We start from the raw sequence: 15,143 nt of genomic DNA, 5'->3' as shown, positions 1-15,143 counted from the left end.
TTGAGAAGACAAAAGGCCTTTATCTATATATCTCTATAGTATATTATTATTATAAATCAATATTTTTGTCATTCTTTATTTGGCAGTGCTCAAACCTATTATGTAATTAGTCGACAGACATTACGGATATGTAGCCAGATTTATGACTACCGAGCTACGCTAACACGTTAATATAAGCTAATAATAACTGACCTGCCACAAGCACAATTTAGATCTAATCTTGAACTGCTAGAGGCCAATATCGGAGGCTCGTGATGATGGACGATATTTATTTTTGTATTTTACCAATTTCATATCCATTCAATTTCCTTTTACCATTGCGACCCTAATGCGTTTTGTACCAATGGCTTGTTCATCGATCAACTTTGGGTCAAGGACGGTGAAATTATCTCTGTTTAGTCCGATTTTAAATTTAATAATATTATGCATTTTCGATATAAGGTTTTGTATATCTATATTTTATCGATAAAAATAATTGTTTATAAAAGGACTGTGAGTTAACTTTAAAGGGTTATTTCTTTTTCTGGAAATATTTGAACCTACTAAGCGCTACTTTAGTAAATCAGATAGCACCAGCATTGCCAACTTGTGGCGAATTCCTCAATCTGCGGGAAAATCTCATGTTGATTGACGATTTTATTGATGATTGACATTATACAGGAAATCTTTGGAAATGTTGACACCCCAATGCAAACATAATATTAATAGTCCGGGTTCTTCGAAATAAAGGATAGCAACACTTCTATAGATTAAGAGTTTTCTTGCAGTTGTGTTGATATTATTTAATTTGTTTCAATTTTTACCTATCTGAATCCGAATTTATTATTCATATATTTATTTCATGTCAATATGTCCCTTATAGATTTTTTCAATGGGTTGTATTTTATCGGGTTTAATATAGATTATGTTAAATGAAATAAAAAAATATGGAACACAACAAAAATAAGTACTTCTGTTTTACTAGTTTTGTTATGTTTGCCTAATATATACTTATTTACATTAAGAAAACGTTCTATACATTTCAAATAAAAGTCCATAAACACTCTTAATAATTTTACGTCGATACACATTTAAAAAATATTAATAAAAACGCTGAAAACATGAAGAATAATGTTCGATCTTCAGTATTTACCAATCTGATCATGGCAGATACGTTGTAAAACGAGTAAGATGACATACTTCCCAAAATTAATCTACTAAGCGCTACTTTAGCAAATCAGATAGCACCAGCGTTGCCAACTTGTAGCGATTTCCTCAATCTGCGGGAAAATCTCATGTTAATTGAGGATTCTTTTAAGGATTGACATTATACAGGAAATATTTGAAAATGTTGCTTCATTCGCCCGCTTCATCAGTCTGTAATTTCTTGGATATTTAATTTTTCTACCCTTTTCTTTCTTTTGTACATTATTTAAACATTAATACATATCAAGTAAAAGATGGGTAGTAAAAGTATTGTTTGTTTTTATAATTCCTATATGATATATAAATAAATAAGCTTTTGAAAGCATCATTGTTAAAAAGGCTGAAATATATAAGAATTATACGAGTATATAAGAAAAGTTAAGTCATAAACATTGCAAATCCCCTTATATATCGCTAAATTCAACAGACAATCATTATGTTTTTGCTAAATAGAATTTATCAACTAAGACAATGACTCAGTACCCTTGGATGTATTTTAATTTAATTTTTTAATGTTGGACTATAGTACGGTTGCGTAGGTTGCTTGTACGCCTCCATAATGCAATGCATTCGAACTAGAATTGTAGGCGACTTGTTTGTATAATTCTATAGCACTTCTTCCTTAAGTTCATGTAAATATATTGTTCATACATATTGTAATTTATTATTTATCAAGTTTCATATAAATATTTTTTTCTCTTAATTATCTTTGTTCTTCCGCAACTTCTTTGTTTTATTCTTCTAGTTATTATTTTTATATTAATTTATTTATTTTCGAAATTGTCTCACCTTCGTTCTTTTGTTTTAACTTTACATTGATTTCATTGCCTAATTTATTTATTGCTTTCTTGCTTATATTTTGAAGTTTTATACTCTTTTCCAAATTATCAGCTAGAATCTATTTGAATCAGACGTTGTAAAACGAATAAGATGACATACTTACCAAAATTAATCTACTAAGCGCTACTTTAGTCAATCAGATAGCACTAGCGTTGCCAACTTGTGGCGAATTCCTCAATCTGCGGAAAAATCTCATGTTGATTGAGGATTTCATTGAGGATTGACATTATACAGGAAACATTTGAAAATGTTGATACCTCATCGCAAACATAATATTGATAGCCTGGGTTCTTCGAAATAAAGGATATATACTAATACATACAACTTAATTTGAGTTATTATTAACTTAGTTATTGGGGTGTGTGAGGCTTGTTTACATTCTTTCTTACCAGTCCATAAACTAAATTCAGCCAAACGTTGAGGGGTGTTGAAAACCATCGATCTTGATAGGGTAGTAAAACATTAATTATGTTTTTTGTTCAGTGTGATCATTGACATTCAATATTATTCGAAATATCTGGCAGAGAGTTGATAATATGTGATGATGTTACTGTGTTAAATCGCATCGAGTACTTTTGTAACCATTTTCATGTTAAAACCGACAGGCTTCACTTTTGAGTATGTGTCATTTCGTCGAAGTGTAGACAAAACACCTCTTTAGTGCGTTGAAAATGTCTGAATTTGTACTGAGTAAATTACAATTGCCAGAAGTTTTATTTTTTACTTTAATTGAAAGTAAAAGGTTGCTGAAGGTCACCGAATACTATACGAAGCTTATGACAATCATGTTCTATTTATTTCAACATGGGGAAACAGATTTTGACTTTTTAAATATGGAGATTTTGACATCAAAGGCGACGAACATTCTGAACACTCAAAAAAAGCGAAGACGATGATTTGAAAGCATTACCTGATGAAATTATCAATGGGAATCGCTATCGACTAAAATTGATGCGTTTGAATCGAGCACTACTCGAAAAACGGTGGAAATACAAGCAAAAACACAACAATGTTATTCTTCAGCATGACAACGCTCGACCATATATTGCAAAGCCGATGAAAACATATCTATAACCATTAAAACAGGAAGTGCCCCCTCCTACAGTATTATCCAACCCTTACTTCTTCTGAATACTATTTGTACCGATATATAAGTCGCGAACTGTCTGAGAAACTTGTAACTTTACTTGTAATGAAAATACCAAAAAAATACCACAAATTGCCCTAAAGATGGGAAAAAACCAACGGCTATCGATGGATAATACTTTTACTAAAATACATTGTACCGATTTTTACAAAAAGCTTAATTTTTAAGAAAATATAAAACGTAAATTTATAATTATTTAAAGCTATTGGACTAATAAGAAACAACCTAATATATCATATATAGTCTATTCAAAGTTATTTTGTACATACGTCATCTAAATTGGTGACTGAGTTTTAGTTCAGTTTAGCTTTGACATACAACAAAATTCTAATCTAAATAAAATAATTGAACAAACATGTTATCAAATATAATATATTTTAACAGTCACAATAATTTATAGGTTAGAGTTATAACCTCTTATCACTATTGCTTTCAAGAATTTTGTATATGTCTGACAACCGGACGACTTTGGCAGGCTCATTCGTTTACGTCTTAGAACTAATCAAACAGCATTCTGTCTCTTTTTAACTGGAATAAAATGAGGCGGAAAATATCGTCTGATTCTAAAACGAATTTACAAATTGCGGCAGGCAATACATCTTGATGACGTATGTACAAAAAAAATTATGAATATATATTGGAAATATCAATTAAATTAAATACAAACAAATGTTAAAACGAACGCTTTAAATGTGTAGCGGATAAAATAATCAACAGGTGCATTAAAAGACCTGATATTTCCTTCCGAATACCCCAACAAAGTGACAGTGCAGCTGTGGTACTTAATTACAATGCAATTCAACAACCATTTATAACTCGTTCTCTATAATTTAATAATAGTATCGACTCAGTATTTTTCATTTCAATCCAATATGCCGTGTTATATAAACTTTCTCTTTATTTACGGTTACATATACATATAAATATCCTTACGTTTTGTATATTTTGCCACATATTTCATAAGATAATGCCTTTTTTCCTCGCTTTATTGTTTCTGTATTACATAAACGGTGTTAGCGGAATTAATAATAAATATATGGTATGTTATTATGGAAATAAATAAGGTTTCGTTAGTTGCATATAGGATGTTTCGAAAAGTATCCCCATATAAATATTATTATTTCAAAAACAGTAATAAGTCGGCGATTTCTTTTGAATTCGGACCAGTTTTACGCGAAAGTCAAAATGTCGAAGGATATGATGCGTGATAAAAGTTGCGTTAAAGGTTGAAATGATAAAGCCAGTGGGTCATGGTTTTTGTAAATGTTTGACGATCTAGTTTTAAAATATTTCGACTTTTAATATAAATAAATCGTTACTAAAATTAATCAAACTCTATAGTGAAGAGTGTTGAATAAATAATAGGAATAGTACCCTGCTTAAGTGGTCAAAATATTATATAATAATTATTTTCGGTGCTTATTTTGATGGTTTTTATTTGAATTATTTTTATTAACATCTTGTTAAATATTTTTCGCCACTTTCTTGGGTTTTGTTTATTTTATGTATATTTCTAATATGTTAATATATATATATATATATATATATATATATATATATATATATATATATATATATATATATATATATATAAATACTCAATACTTTTATATTATTTATTTTATTTTTAGTATTTTAGTTATTTTCTTCTTTTTTAAATTTAGTATTTTTTTAGTTATTTCAAATTCTACTTTTTCCATTTTGTACACTACATTAATATCAATAACTATATTTTATTTGTTTATTTTTACGTATTTTTCAAACTTACAACTTTCTTCGTTTCTACAATTTTCTTTATTTAATTGAATTTCTTTTTCAATTATTAATTTCTATTTTCTGATTTGTCTCGTTTAAATCATGTAAATTTCAATGTTTGAAAAGTTCTTTAACTTTTTCTTGATTAATACTTTTAAATCAACATTCTTTTATAATCCTTATCTTCAGTATTATATTTATTCTATATTTTTAGATTGTTATTCATTAATTATCACTTTTTATTTTTATAATAATATAAGAAACATTACTGTGTTTTTTAAATTTATTTTTCATTATGTTGTCGAATATTTTAATATTTTATTTGGTTTTGATTATTATATTTGTTATTTTGTCTGTATTGTAGTTGTGTTAATACATTTAATTCGTGTTAATTAATTGTCTATTTCTGAAATTTATATTAATTTCTTATCAATGTATTCTTATATATGTTTCCAATTTTTTTATATTTGTTTTCTTTATTACATATTATTTTATTTATAGTATTTATAATATTATTCATTAATTACCACTTGTTATTTTTATAGAAATACTATCTCTTACTGTAGACATTGCTGTGTATCTACATTTGATTTGTTTTAACTTTTTGCCTATTTCTGAAGCTTATATTCCTATTTTTTTGCCTATCAATGTGTTGTTTTTGCTTTTTTTTAATTTATATGTATTATTTTCATAAAAATATCTTTTCTCTTATATATTATATTTCTACATTCTTTTATTTTCTACGTCCTTAATTATTTCAATTTATGTTATCCTTTTCAATTTTAATATGTTCATATTTATATACATACTTTTTTATTTATATTATTTATATTATTATTAATTGATTACCATTTTTTTATTTTATTAAAAATATTGTTTCTTGTTGTGTGTTTGTGTGTTTTTTTTTACTTTATGTGATTTACATGATATTGTCAAATATTTTTAAGTTTTAGTTGGTTTTGTTTATTATATATGTTACTTAATGTGTACTCTAGTTGTGTTGATGCATTCAATTTGTTTAAATTTATACGTATCTGAATCCGAATTTTATATTCGCATATTTACTTCATGTCAATATGTCCTTTATAATTTTTTTCAATGTATTGTATTTTATCGGGCTTAATATAGATCATGTTAAATAATATAAAGAATAGGAAACACAAGATATATGATGAAATAAGGACTTCTGTTTTGCTAGTTTTGTTATGTTTGCTTAATAAATGTGTATTTACACCTAAAATGTTTAATATATTTCAAATAAAAGTCTATAAATAATTTAACTATTTTAATAATTTTACGTCGTTACACATTTAAAAAATATTAATGAAAACGAGAAATAAAAAGTCAGTGAACAAAATCAGAGTCAAGTGACGCTGAAAACATGAAGAATAATGTTCGATCTTCGGCATTTACCAATCTGACGACGGAAGAGACGTTGTAAAACGGATAAGATGACATACTTACCAAATTTAAACTAGATCGAACTGACCGGTACACAACAAGAGGAATATCCGAAAGGCAAAATCTTCACGAACTGTCTCTCGACACCTGGCGGATCTACAGTGCCCGCGACATTTCCCCCCGCGCGTCCCTTCGCCCTACGCGACCCCGTCGAGCGAGGAATCGAGAAATAGGGCCCTTTCGCACGTGCGTTGAATGTCACGCGGCGTACGTCTCGGCCTATCGCGACCACCGGGAACAAAAAAAAAACGGCGGAGGACCAAAGACCACCGCTATACACGGTTCTTGTCGACTGGCTGGTTGGTTGCAGGAGCGAAAGGTCGGTTGGACAGCGGCGTGTACTGGTCGCCAACGAGAGGAGGAGGAGGGGGGGCTCCTCGATTGAACCAAAGGTGAAAGATCTTGTTTTTGTTTTGGAATCGATGATGGGCCATAGTGATAGTGGCTGAAACCGTCAGAGATCCTGTTGAAAACGGCAGTGTTTCTGCATTTTTCTTTGAAGTTTTGCTTACTTTTGTAAAAACGAGTTTTATTTATTTATATATTCTCGATATTTTTTCTTAAAACACAGATAAGGAAATCTTCTTAAGGAAATCATCGAATATCTATGGTGCCTACAATTCCATTTGGTAGTTCGATATTTTAGACTTTTTGGACAATTTTGGAGTGTTTATGTTTTTTAAGAATGTTTGAACGATAATGCAAAGAAACTAGATGGTGTTGCCGCTTAGTAATTACACTTAGTAATTGCTAAGTAATTACCATGAATGGCAACATTGTTAGTGCTTCTTCGGGGCTGTATTTGTCAGATGTGGTATCTTAACATATTTAAGTGACGTTAAAACTTCATAAGAGTTTATTTCTGAAGACGTGATCCTCAAAGTTACTTCCTTTTTCTTATTGATTTTCATATTTTTTATAAATAGTGAGTTTGTTCACGGAGTACTTCAGTTCAGCTCTTTTTAATTGCCATTTATTATTTAATAAATCTCCATTTATAATTTTCTATTTATTAATCTTCATTTATTATTTATTAATTTATTTATCTCTCTATTTATTATTTTCTATTTGGTATTCTCTGTTCATTATCCTCTACTTATTTATTTATTTATCCGTTTATCATTATTTATTTTATTCCCCCCTATTTTATTATTTTTTCATCTTCGTATACTCAGAATAGCTTTTAAATTACGGTAAATAAAAGATAATAATTTTATGGTTGCAACTGTAAATATAAATTATAAGCATTTTTTCATTCAAATCAAATTGATTCACCATGTGATCCAAGATTTCGCCTTAAAATATGAAATAAGGTTGCTAAATCACAACTACGTGGAAGCAATACTGAGCAACACGCAGGAAATCAGGAGATTGAACCGAACCAAACCGCACACACTTGTTTAGTGTATATGTGTATTCTTAACTTTAGCTTAAGTAATTTAGTTTTATTTTAATTTGGGAAATATAAACTGATGTATTAACCCCGTACGTACCACAGAACAGTAGTAAAAAATTAATTTGTTAATTGAGATGGTGCTAAGTATATCCAAAGTAACATGTAATTGATTTAAAAAAAATGTGATATACCACGAATGAAAAATATTAGCATCGCTTTATCTTCGAACAACATTGCTATATTTGTCAATGGAGGAAACGTTGAAGAAGCGATCACAAAACTACAACACGAATGTAATATAAATAAGTAATCCCATGCATGGAAAATAAGTCTATGAATGTAAATTACAAACAACTGATTTTTATAAATACCAATAACTATGAATAATGTTATTGTTATTTAAATTAACAAGACTAATCATCATGGGATGAGTCTTGATGCAAATATCTAATAAATGTGTCTCCGAGAAAACAAAAGGGAAATTTACAGTCAAAATTTAACACCAAAGTAGGACTTAAAAGTACCAACCCATTTGATGTTGTGTAACTGTGAAGTGTGTTTAATATGAAACGTTCAGTAAAGTCCAGTTAATATGTAATCGTTAATAATAAGTTATTCCTGTAAGAATTAAATACCAATATGAAATGTGAAAACCAAGTTAGTCCACAGTAACTAACAACAACGAATAAATACAATTTAAAGGAAAATACACGAAACATAAATGATGTTATCTTTTAAACAAAAAAATACGCTATGCTTCAAAATGAATTTATGTGATTTCTATTTCAATTCATTTAAGGAAACAACATTTTTCTAGACCGATAAAAGATGGAGTGGCTCTTTAAGCTCTTTTTTGCTTAAATAAAAAATCCGAAGAAACGAAAGAAACCTGAACAAGCTCGTATATGAACTAAGTTCGGCCAGAAGATGTGGCCTTCTAACATCCGGGTTAAACAAACCGTTTGTGATTCAGTGTAGTTGTTCTTTATTTAGAAATGGCATCCCATTCTAAGAAACAGCAACTGCTCGATCACCATACGCGGTTTGTTCGAAAAATATATTTATCTCTGGTGACCCAAAATATGTTCAAGTGAAATATTACGCGCGATGTTGATGGCGTTGTGTGCAATACGACGTGTGTGATTCAAGAAAACCGACGTGCCGTAGAAATAAATCGACCTGGTTTCACACAATGGTCATGTCGATGTAATTTTCGATTTGCTAATGTTTTTTTCCATGACGATTACGTGGATTACGCTCCATTGTTTTCGTTATTAGTGGAATTTTAACGGGGATCTTTAGGTTTCGTGACTCATAACGCCCACTCGTTTCGAAGAAAAAATGATATATATCTAACCTGAGTACGTGGAAAGTGTAATAGAGTCTTAAGTTCGTCTTGGCAGAAACAAATGGACGACCTTGTATAGGATGGACCATCTACTAGTTTTTTAAAATAATATAAACAAATATTAACACGATTAAATTTATTATTAACACGGTTTTGGATCTGAGCAATCAACCACTGTTTGTAAGGCATTAAGTATTGGGCAGCTGAATCTAAATCAGCAGTCCCTTTTTTTTAAGTTGGTCATTTTATTCTACACCATGGCAATCTGTTCCAGAACAATAAACTAGGATGTTGTCCGTCTATTAGTGTGTCAATGTATTTTTTTTTTCAATCTCTGGGCCTAGCTTCCATCCCTCTATATGAATCTATTGCTTAATCTGGGGATGTAGCATCTCTTGTCTGTACTGATAAGCAGATACATAAACTTTCTCAAAGCCTTGCTCTGAAACCTTTCCAATATTTCTATATTGCTGTTGCTCGCTATGCCCCATAATTGTTTGTCATATATCCAGATTGGCTTGATGATGGATTTTTAAACCATCGTTTTGTTCTCGTTACTTCAATGGAGTGACGATTCATCAACCAATATAGATTACGGAGCCTGCTGTTAAGTTGTTTCCGCTTGGTCCAGATATGCTTCTGCGAAGTTAACCTACGAGCCAAGTAAAGGCGCAAGTATTTAGCATGTTCCTTCTGAGGGATGTTTTCATTGTATAATTTTACCGACGAGGAGGTTTCCCTTCTCAGAGTACAAGTGACATGAGTGGACTTGGTTTGCCTTTGTTGCAACCATATCTCGATTTTGTTCAAATGGCATTGCAATTAAAACGAAGCAGTGTTTGAGCCAGAATGACTAAAAGAAAGGCAGTGGCGTCAGGATAGCTCGCACTCATTGTGTCCTCACTAGTTGGAAGGTCCGCAGTGTAAATTAGGTATAACATCGGCCCAGTAGGCTACTATATGGGACATCTCCGCGTATTGCGTGCAAATCAGAACATTTATCATTATACTTGAACATGAAGCTCCATCGATTGAGGTAGGATGAGAGATATCATCAATTTATTTTCAATTTTTTTCACTATATCGTGGTGTAACCACTCTCTTTGCTCGTCGCTCATGTCGCGCAAGTTTAGTAGGAAAAGAACAAGATATGAACTTGCATGAAATTTTCGATTATGTACTTTTAATTCGGTGATTTGTGATTACCGAGAATATTGTGAACAACGCTTTAAAACCGTGACCATAGCGCTTCTTCATTTAGCGTAAAACGCTTTGTAAATTTTGCGTCAGCCATTAGGTTTCAAATTATTTCAAATATTAAATAGTTTTCTTCCATAATCATGAATAATACAACCGTACTGTAGTAACAACACTAAGAATCATGGGATGCAACTCTTTAAAAAATGTAATGCCAAAAAGTCAGGGGGAATTTAGTCAAATATCTGATTTGATATTCATTGAAACCCTTTTGATGCTGTTTGATGCAGTGCAGAAATGGATTTATTACGAAAAGTACAACAAAGTCCTGCTAATATGTGAAAGAAGCTATTCCTGTAAGAACTAAAAGAAGAACAAATTAATTCACAATAACTAATAACAACGTATTAATTTTACTAGTTACTAGCCATTGCCGACTAACCTATAATAACTTTTAAATCTAGGTATATATCTAGGAGGACCCATCGGCCCTATCCTAGTCTCTGGTGTAATAATATTTATGTATTAACAGTATACTACACAAGATCAAATGGTTTGATTTTTTTGAGTCTGCGTCCTATTATGATGTTATTCAAGAGTAGTATTACTTCGATTTTGACATGAGAAAGGAGTCTGTCCTTATATCTCCTTGCAATTTTCTTGATTTCCTGAATGACAGTCGGTATCTGAAGGTCTCGGGGTAACTAATAAGTCCTGTAGTATCTGGATGCATTTCCAACACTTTGAAAGGATGCCCATGGTGCTACTTCATCAGGCATTAAACATTCTGTAAACGTTGCGTCAGTCATTAGTTATCAAATATCGATAGTCGGTGATGAAGAAATTTTCTCCACTTGTATCTGGACAAATTGGCCGATGTTGTGCTTTGACACTGATGATACTGTGCTATTTTTCTGCATTTATACCAACGACACTAATCAAAGAAAACTAGCAATCATGAACATGATTTTTCTGTTCTCTCCATGACCTTAGCACGGAAGTATTCATTTTCACCAAGTTACCACTTGTACAGAATTGTTCTTCACTCGTTACAAAAACCACTTTGGTACCCATGGCTTGTCAATGTTTAGTACAGCTTAACCAAAAGTCTATAAATGCGAATTTGTCACGATTTGTCCACTTTTACCGAGCATGTAACACTAACAACTTCTCTGCATATTCACACGTTCCGAAGCAAAATCACAGCACAAAAGCAAGTTCCAAATGATGTGTTAAGCAACGTCATCAGTTGATAGGCGTTATAAGAGCCCAGTGTTGCCACCATGTGCGAACTCGAAAATTAGAACCAATCCTGTCACACGGATTGAAGATATGAGTTAAGGGCATCAAATAACGGCAATAATCTGATCCGCTCGAAACCAAAAATTGACCCGAAGTTGTAAACATGTGTAATCCAATATAACCCGGGTAGCAACTTAATATTAAAACTTATGCCGTCGATAAGTGACATGAGATGACAAAAATATTTTTACTTCTATTCATCAATTAAATTTATGCAACCGGGCCTACAATGTCATCACTACATAGTATAAAACAAAGTCGCCTTTTCTGTCCCTATATCCCTATGTGCGCTTAAATCTTTAAAACTACGCAACGGATTTTGATGCGGTTTTTTTCAATAGATAAGAGTGATTCAAGAGGAAGGTTTATATGTATAATACATGCATAATATACTAAGGCAACATTGCTAATTTTAGAGGTTTCTAACGTGATGTCGTAAATTAACCTATTTTTTTAGGCTTATTTAGCAATTAGCAAAAACGCTGCCTAACCCTACGAGTTAGATCAAATTAATGTACTACAGTATTGTACACCATAAAAAGGTCTACAAAAAAGTCCGCGATGGTATATGTTTATCTTTTAGAGATAACCCACATTAACAATTTTTATTGTTTACTTTTTACGTGAGAAAATGGCTTATTTACGAAGCTATTTTAAGCAATACGGCATTAATCCTTATCGAATTAAGTACCTTAAATACAGTGTGCAATTAATATAGATCAATATGGTTCCTTACAGCATGTAAATTAAACAAATATTTTCGGAGATATTACAAATTTAAAATTTGCGTTTAAAAATGTGTAATGTAATAAAAATTGTATGAATTTAGATATTCCAAAGATAGCAGGAAATCTTCATAGTAAGTATAGGGGAAGAGGAATTGTTTTACTCCAAATTTAATGCGTGCAGGCCAAGGGCAGTAATGAATGAACCAAAAATACTGGATCGATTTTAATCATGTTTTCATTGAGTGACATAGGCAAATATATTTTATGCCCGTGCAAAGTCGGAGCGGGTCGCTATGTTTTTATATACAACGTTCATATTTTTTCTGTAGTGTATTTAATTTAGTATCAGCATTGCACCCGTGCGAAGCCGGGGCGGGTCGCTAGTAAAGTATAAAGTAAGGTTGTATAAGCTGTGTAATAAAATGCTACGTTATAAATAATTTGTTTGCTACTGTATTTACATCAGGCCTATTTACCTAGTAACTATTTATATTAGTTATCATTATTTTACTTACGCAAATAGATATAACCTCATTAGCCTTTTGTAAACGTATATTTTGATTATTGGATTCTTAAGATCAATATCTGATGATTAAATATTATTTGTTAATATATTGTTTACTATACTACGAGAGCAAATTAACAAGTCAATATCAATTTCCAGCGTAGTAACTTTAAATATATCACTGTTACACTAATCTGCCATATATTAATAGACTACTATGAGATTTTCAGAAAGCTGCCTCATTCAGTTGCTGTTTGAAAACCATTGACAGCAGACAACCTTTGGAGTATTAACAAAAACGGAAAAAGTGATTTTAGTGTGCTGATTAAACATTGCTTCTTGTGCAAAAAAGCATCACCGAAACTAAATAATATCATGATAAATACTATAGGGACAATCAATTTCAATAACAAGTGCCAGTCTCATTCATAGTACTAATACGATACACAATTCTTTTTAAAGTCATACTCGAAAGTGATTTTATTCCATTATTGATAAATACATTGCCCATTATATGAGCGACCCTATATATGGAATGTCTGTCATCAAAATAAAGTCAAACGGCGATGTAATATCACTGAATAAGAGCGAATATTAGTCATAGATGAGTGGGTGTTCCCATTGTAATAATCTACTGCACGGATAAAGAATAATTAAACAGTTTAATATTAATCTCACTCGTGTTTTGTTTATTTATTGTTTGGATAAATCCGAATGAAAACATTGACGATGAGATCTACCAAATTTAGATGAACAAATGAATTAAAATGAAATGATTGAAAATAAAAAAGCTACTCTATTTCAAGATATGTAAAAATAGTATTACACTTAATTCATTACTAGTTGATACAGTGGCGGATTTACACATTTGCCAACCATAAGCTATTCAATTGTTTCCATCCTGATTACCTATTCAATTTGATAACATAGTCCACAATTATATTAATTACATTTTCTTGTCCACCAAATTGCAACATTATGATTCGTACTCTATCGTTTTCATAAAATCAACTTTTTCCCGTTATTAGTTTGATTGTGAACTAAAGCATCATTCTATTAGTTCCTAAATTATTTTTGTAAGCCATGATTTAGTGAAGTTTACCAAAAAAAAATTCTGCTAATATTTTATTAACCTTTAATTAAAGACTAACTTACAATTTTGTATCTACAAAGTGACTTAAAACTAGCTACTTATCTAAGAAGATTCATTGACTCTTACTCAGTCTGTAATAAAATAAAATGTAGTAGCACTTTTCAGTGTTTTTACCATTCAGTACACCTCACTACACCACTACACAAAATCACACGCTTGATTTTCTCGAGTATGCGTCTTATAACACCAGTGTCATCAGCAAATGCAGGCATAGTGACATTTTCTATTTGTGGTATGGCACATGTAACAGGTTCATTAAAAAGTCTCAGGCCTACCATAGTAAAACACATTTTTTTTGCAAAATTAGTTTTTTTATTCAACATAATTCCCTTCAAGGGTGATACACTGATTATAGCGACCCTCCAACTTTTCGATACCATTTTTGAAGTACGATTTGTCCTTTGCTTCAAAATAGGCCTCAGTTTCGGCGATCACCTCTTTATTCGATGAAAATTTCTTCCCAACTGACTCACTTTCACTGACTTGTACACTGTGCATTGTCTTGGTGAAGCAGCACTTTCTTTTCCTTCAAATGCGGCCGATTTTAGGAGATTTCGTACTTCAAACGGTCCAATAACGCCATGCAATAGTCGCCGTTGATGTTCCTTTTTTTCAAGGTAGTCAATGAAAATTATTCCATGCGCATCCCAAAATACAGACGCCATAAACTTACCAGCTGACTGTTTTCCCACGCTTTGGAGAGGTTTCATCGTGTGCAGTCTACTCGGATGTCTGTCGATTGAACTTCGGAGTGAAATGATGGAGCCATGTTTCATCCATTGACACATATCGACGTAAAAACTCGGGTTTATTACGCTTGATCATCTTCTAACATTGCCCCGAATCATCAACTCGTCGTTGTTTTTCGTCATAAGTAAGCTAGCGAGGCACCCACTTTGCACAGAGCTTTCTCAAACCCAAATATTCGTGAATGATATGATAATAATGAGTGAATAATATATTCGTGAATGATAATGTTCAGGTGATATCTTTAGAGTGTCTTGTAATTCATTCAATTTCAATTTACGGTCATTCAAAATCATTTTGTGGATTTTTTATGTTTTCTTCGGTAACAACCTCTTTTGGGCGTCCACTGCGTTCACCATCTTCGGTGTTCATTTCACCA

General features: G+C 31.4%; 1 protein-coding gene across 1 annotated transcript in view; it reads right to left on the bottom strand.

The window, feature by feature from the left end:
• Myo61F (unconventional myosin 61F) overlaps positions 1 to 6,710 on the bottom strand; it is a 64,545-nt gene extending 57,835 nt beyond the window's left edge. The window contains exon 1 of the mRNA XM_076407224.1: positions 6,392 to 6,710. The gene's annotated coding sequence lies outside the window, so the exon portion shown is untranslated. The remainder of the gene's footprint in view (positions 1 to 6,391) is intronic.
• Between the last annotated feature and the right edge of the window lie 8,433 nt (positions 6,711 to 15,143).

The sequence above is a fragment of the Rhynchophorus ferrugineus genome, unplaced genomic scaffold, assembly GCF_030347505.1.
Source record: "Rhynchophorus ferrugineus isolate W39M unplaced genomic scaffold, kcgeb_rfMv2 rfM6, whole genome shotgun sequence".
NCBI classification, from domain to species: domain Eukaryota; kingdom Metazoa; phylum Arthropoda; class Insecta; order Coleoptera; family Curculionidae; genus Rhynchophorus; species Rhynchophorus ferrugineus.
This window is presented reverse-complemented; position numbering and strand designations above follow the sequence as displayed.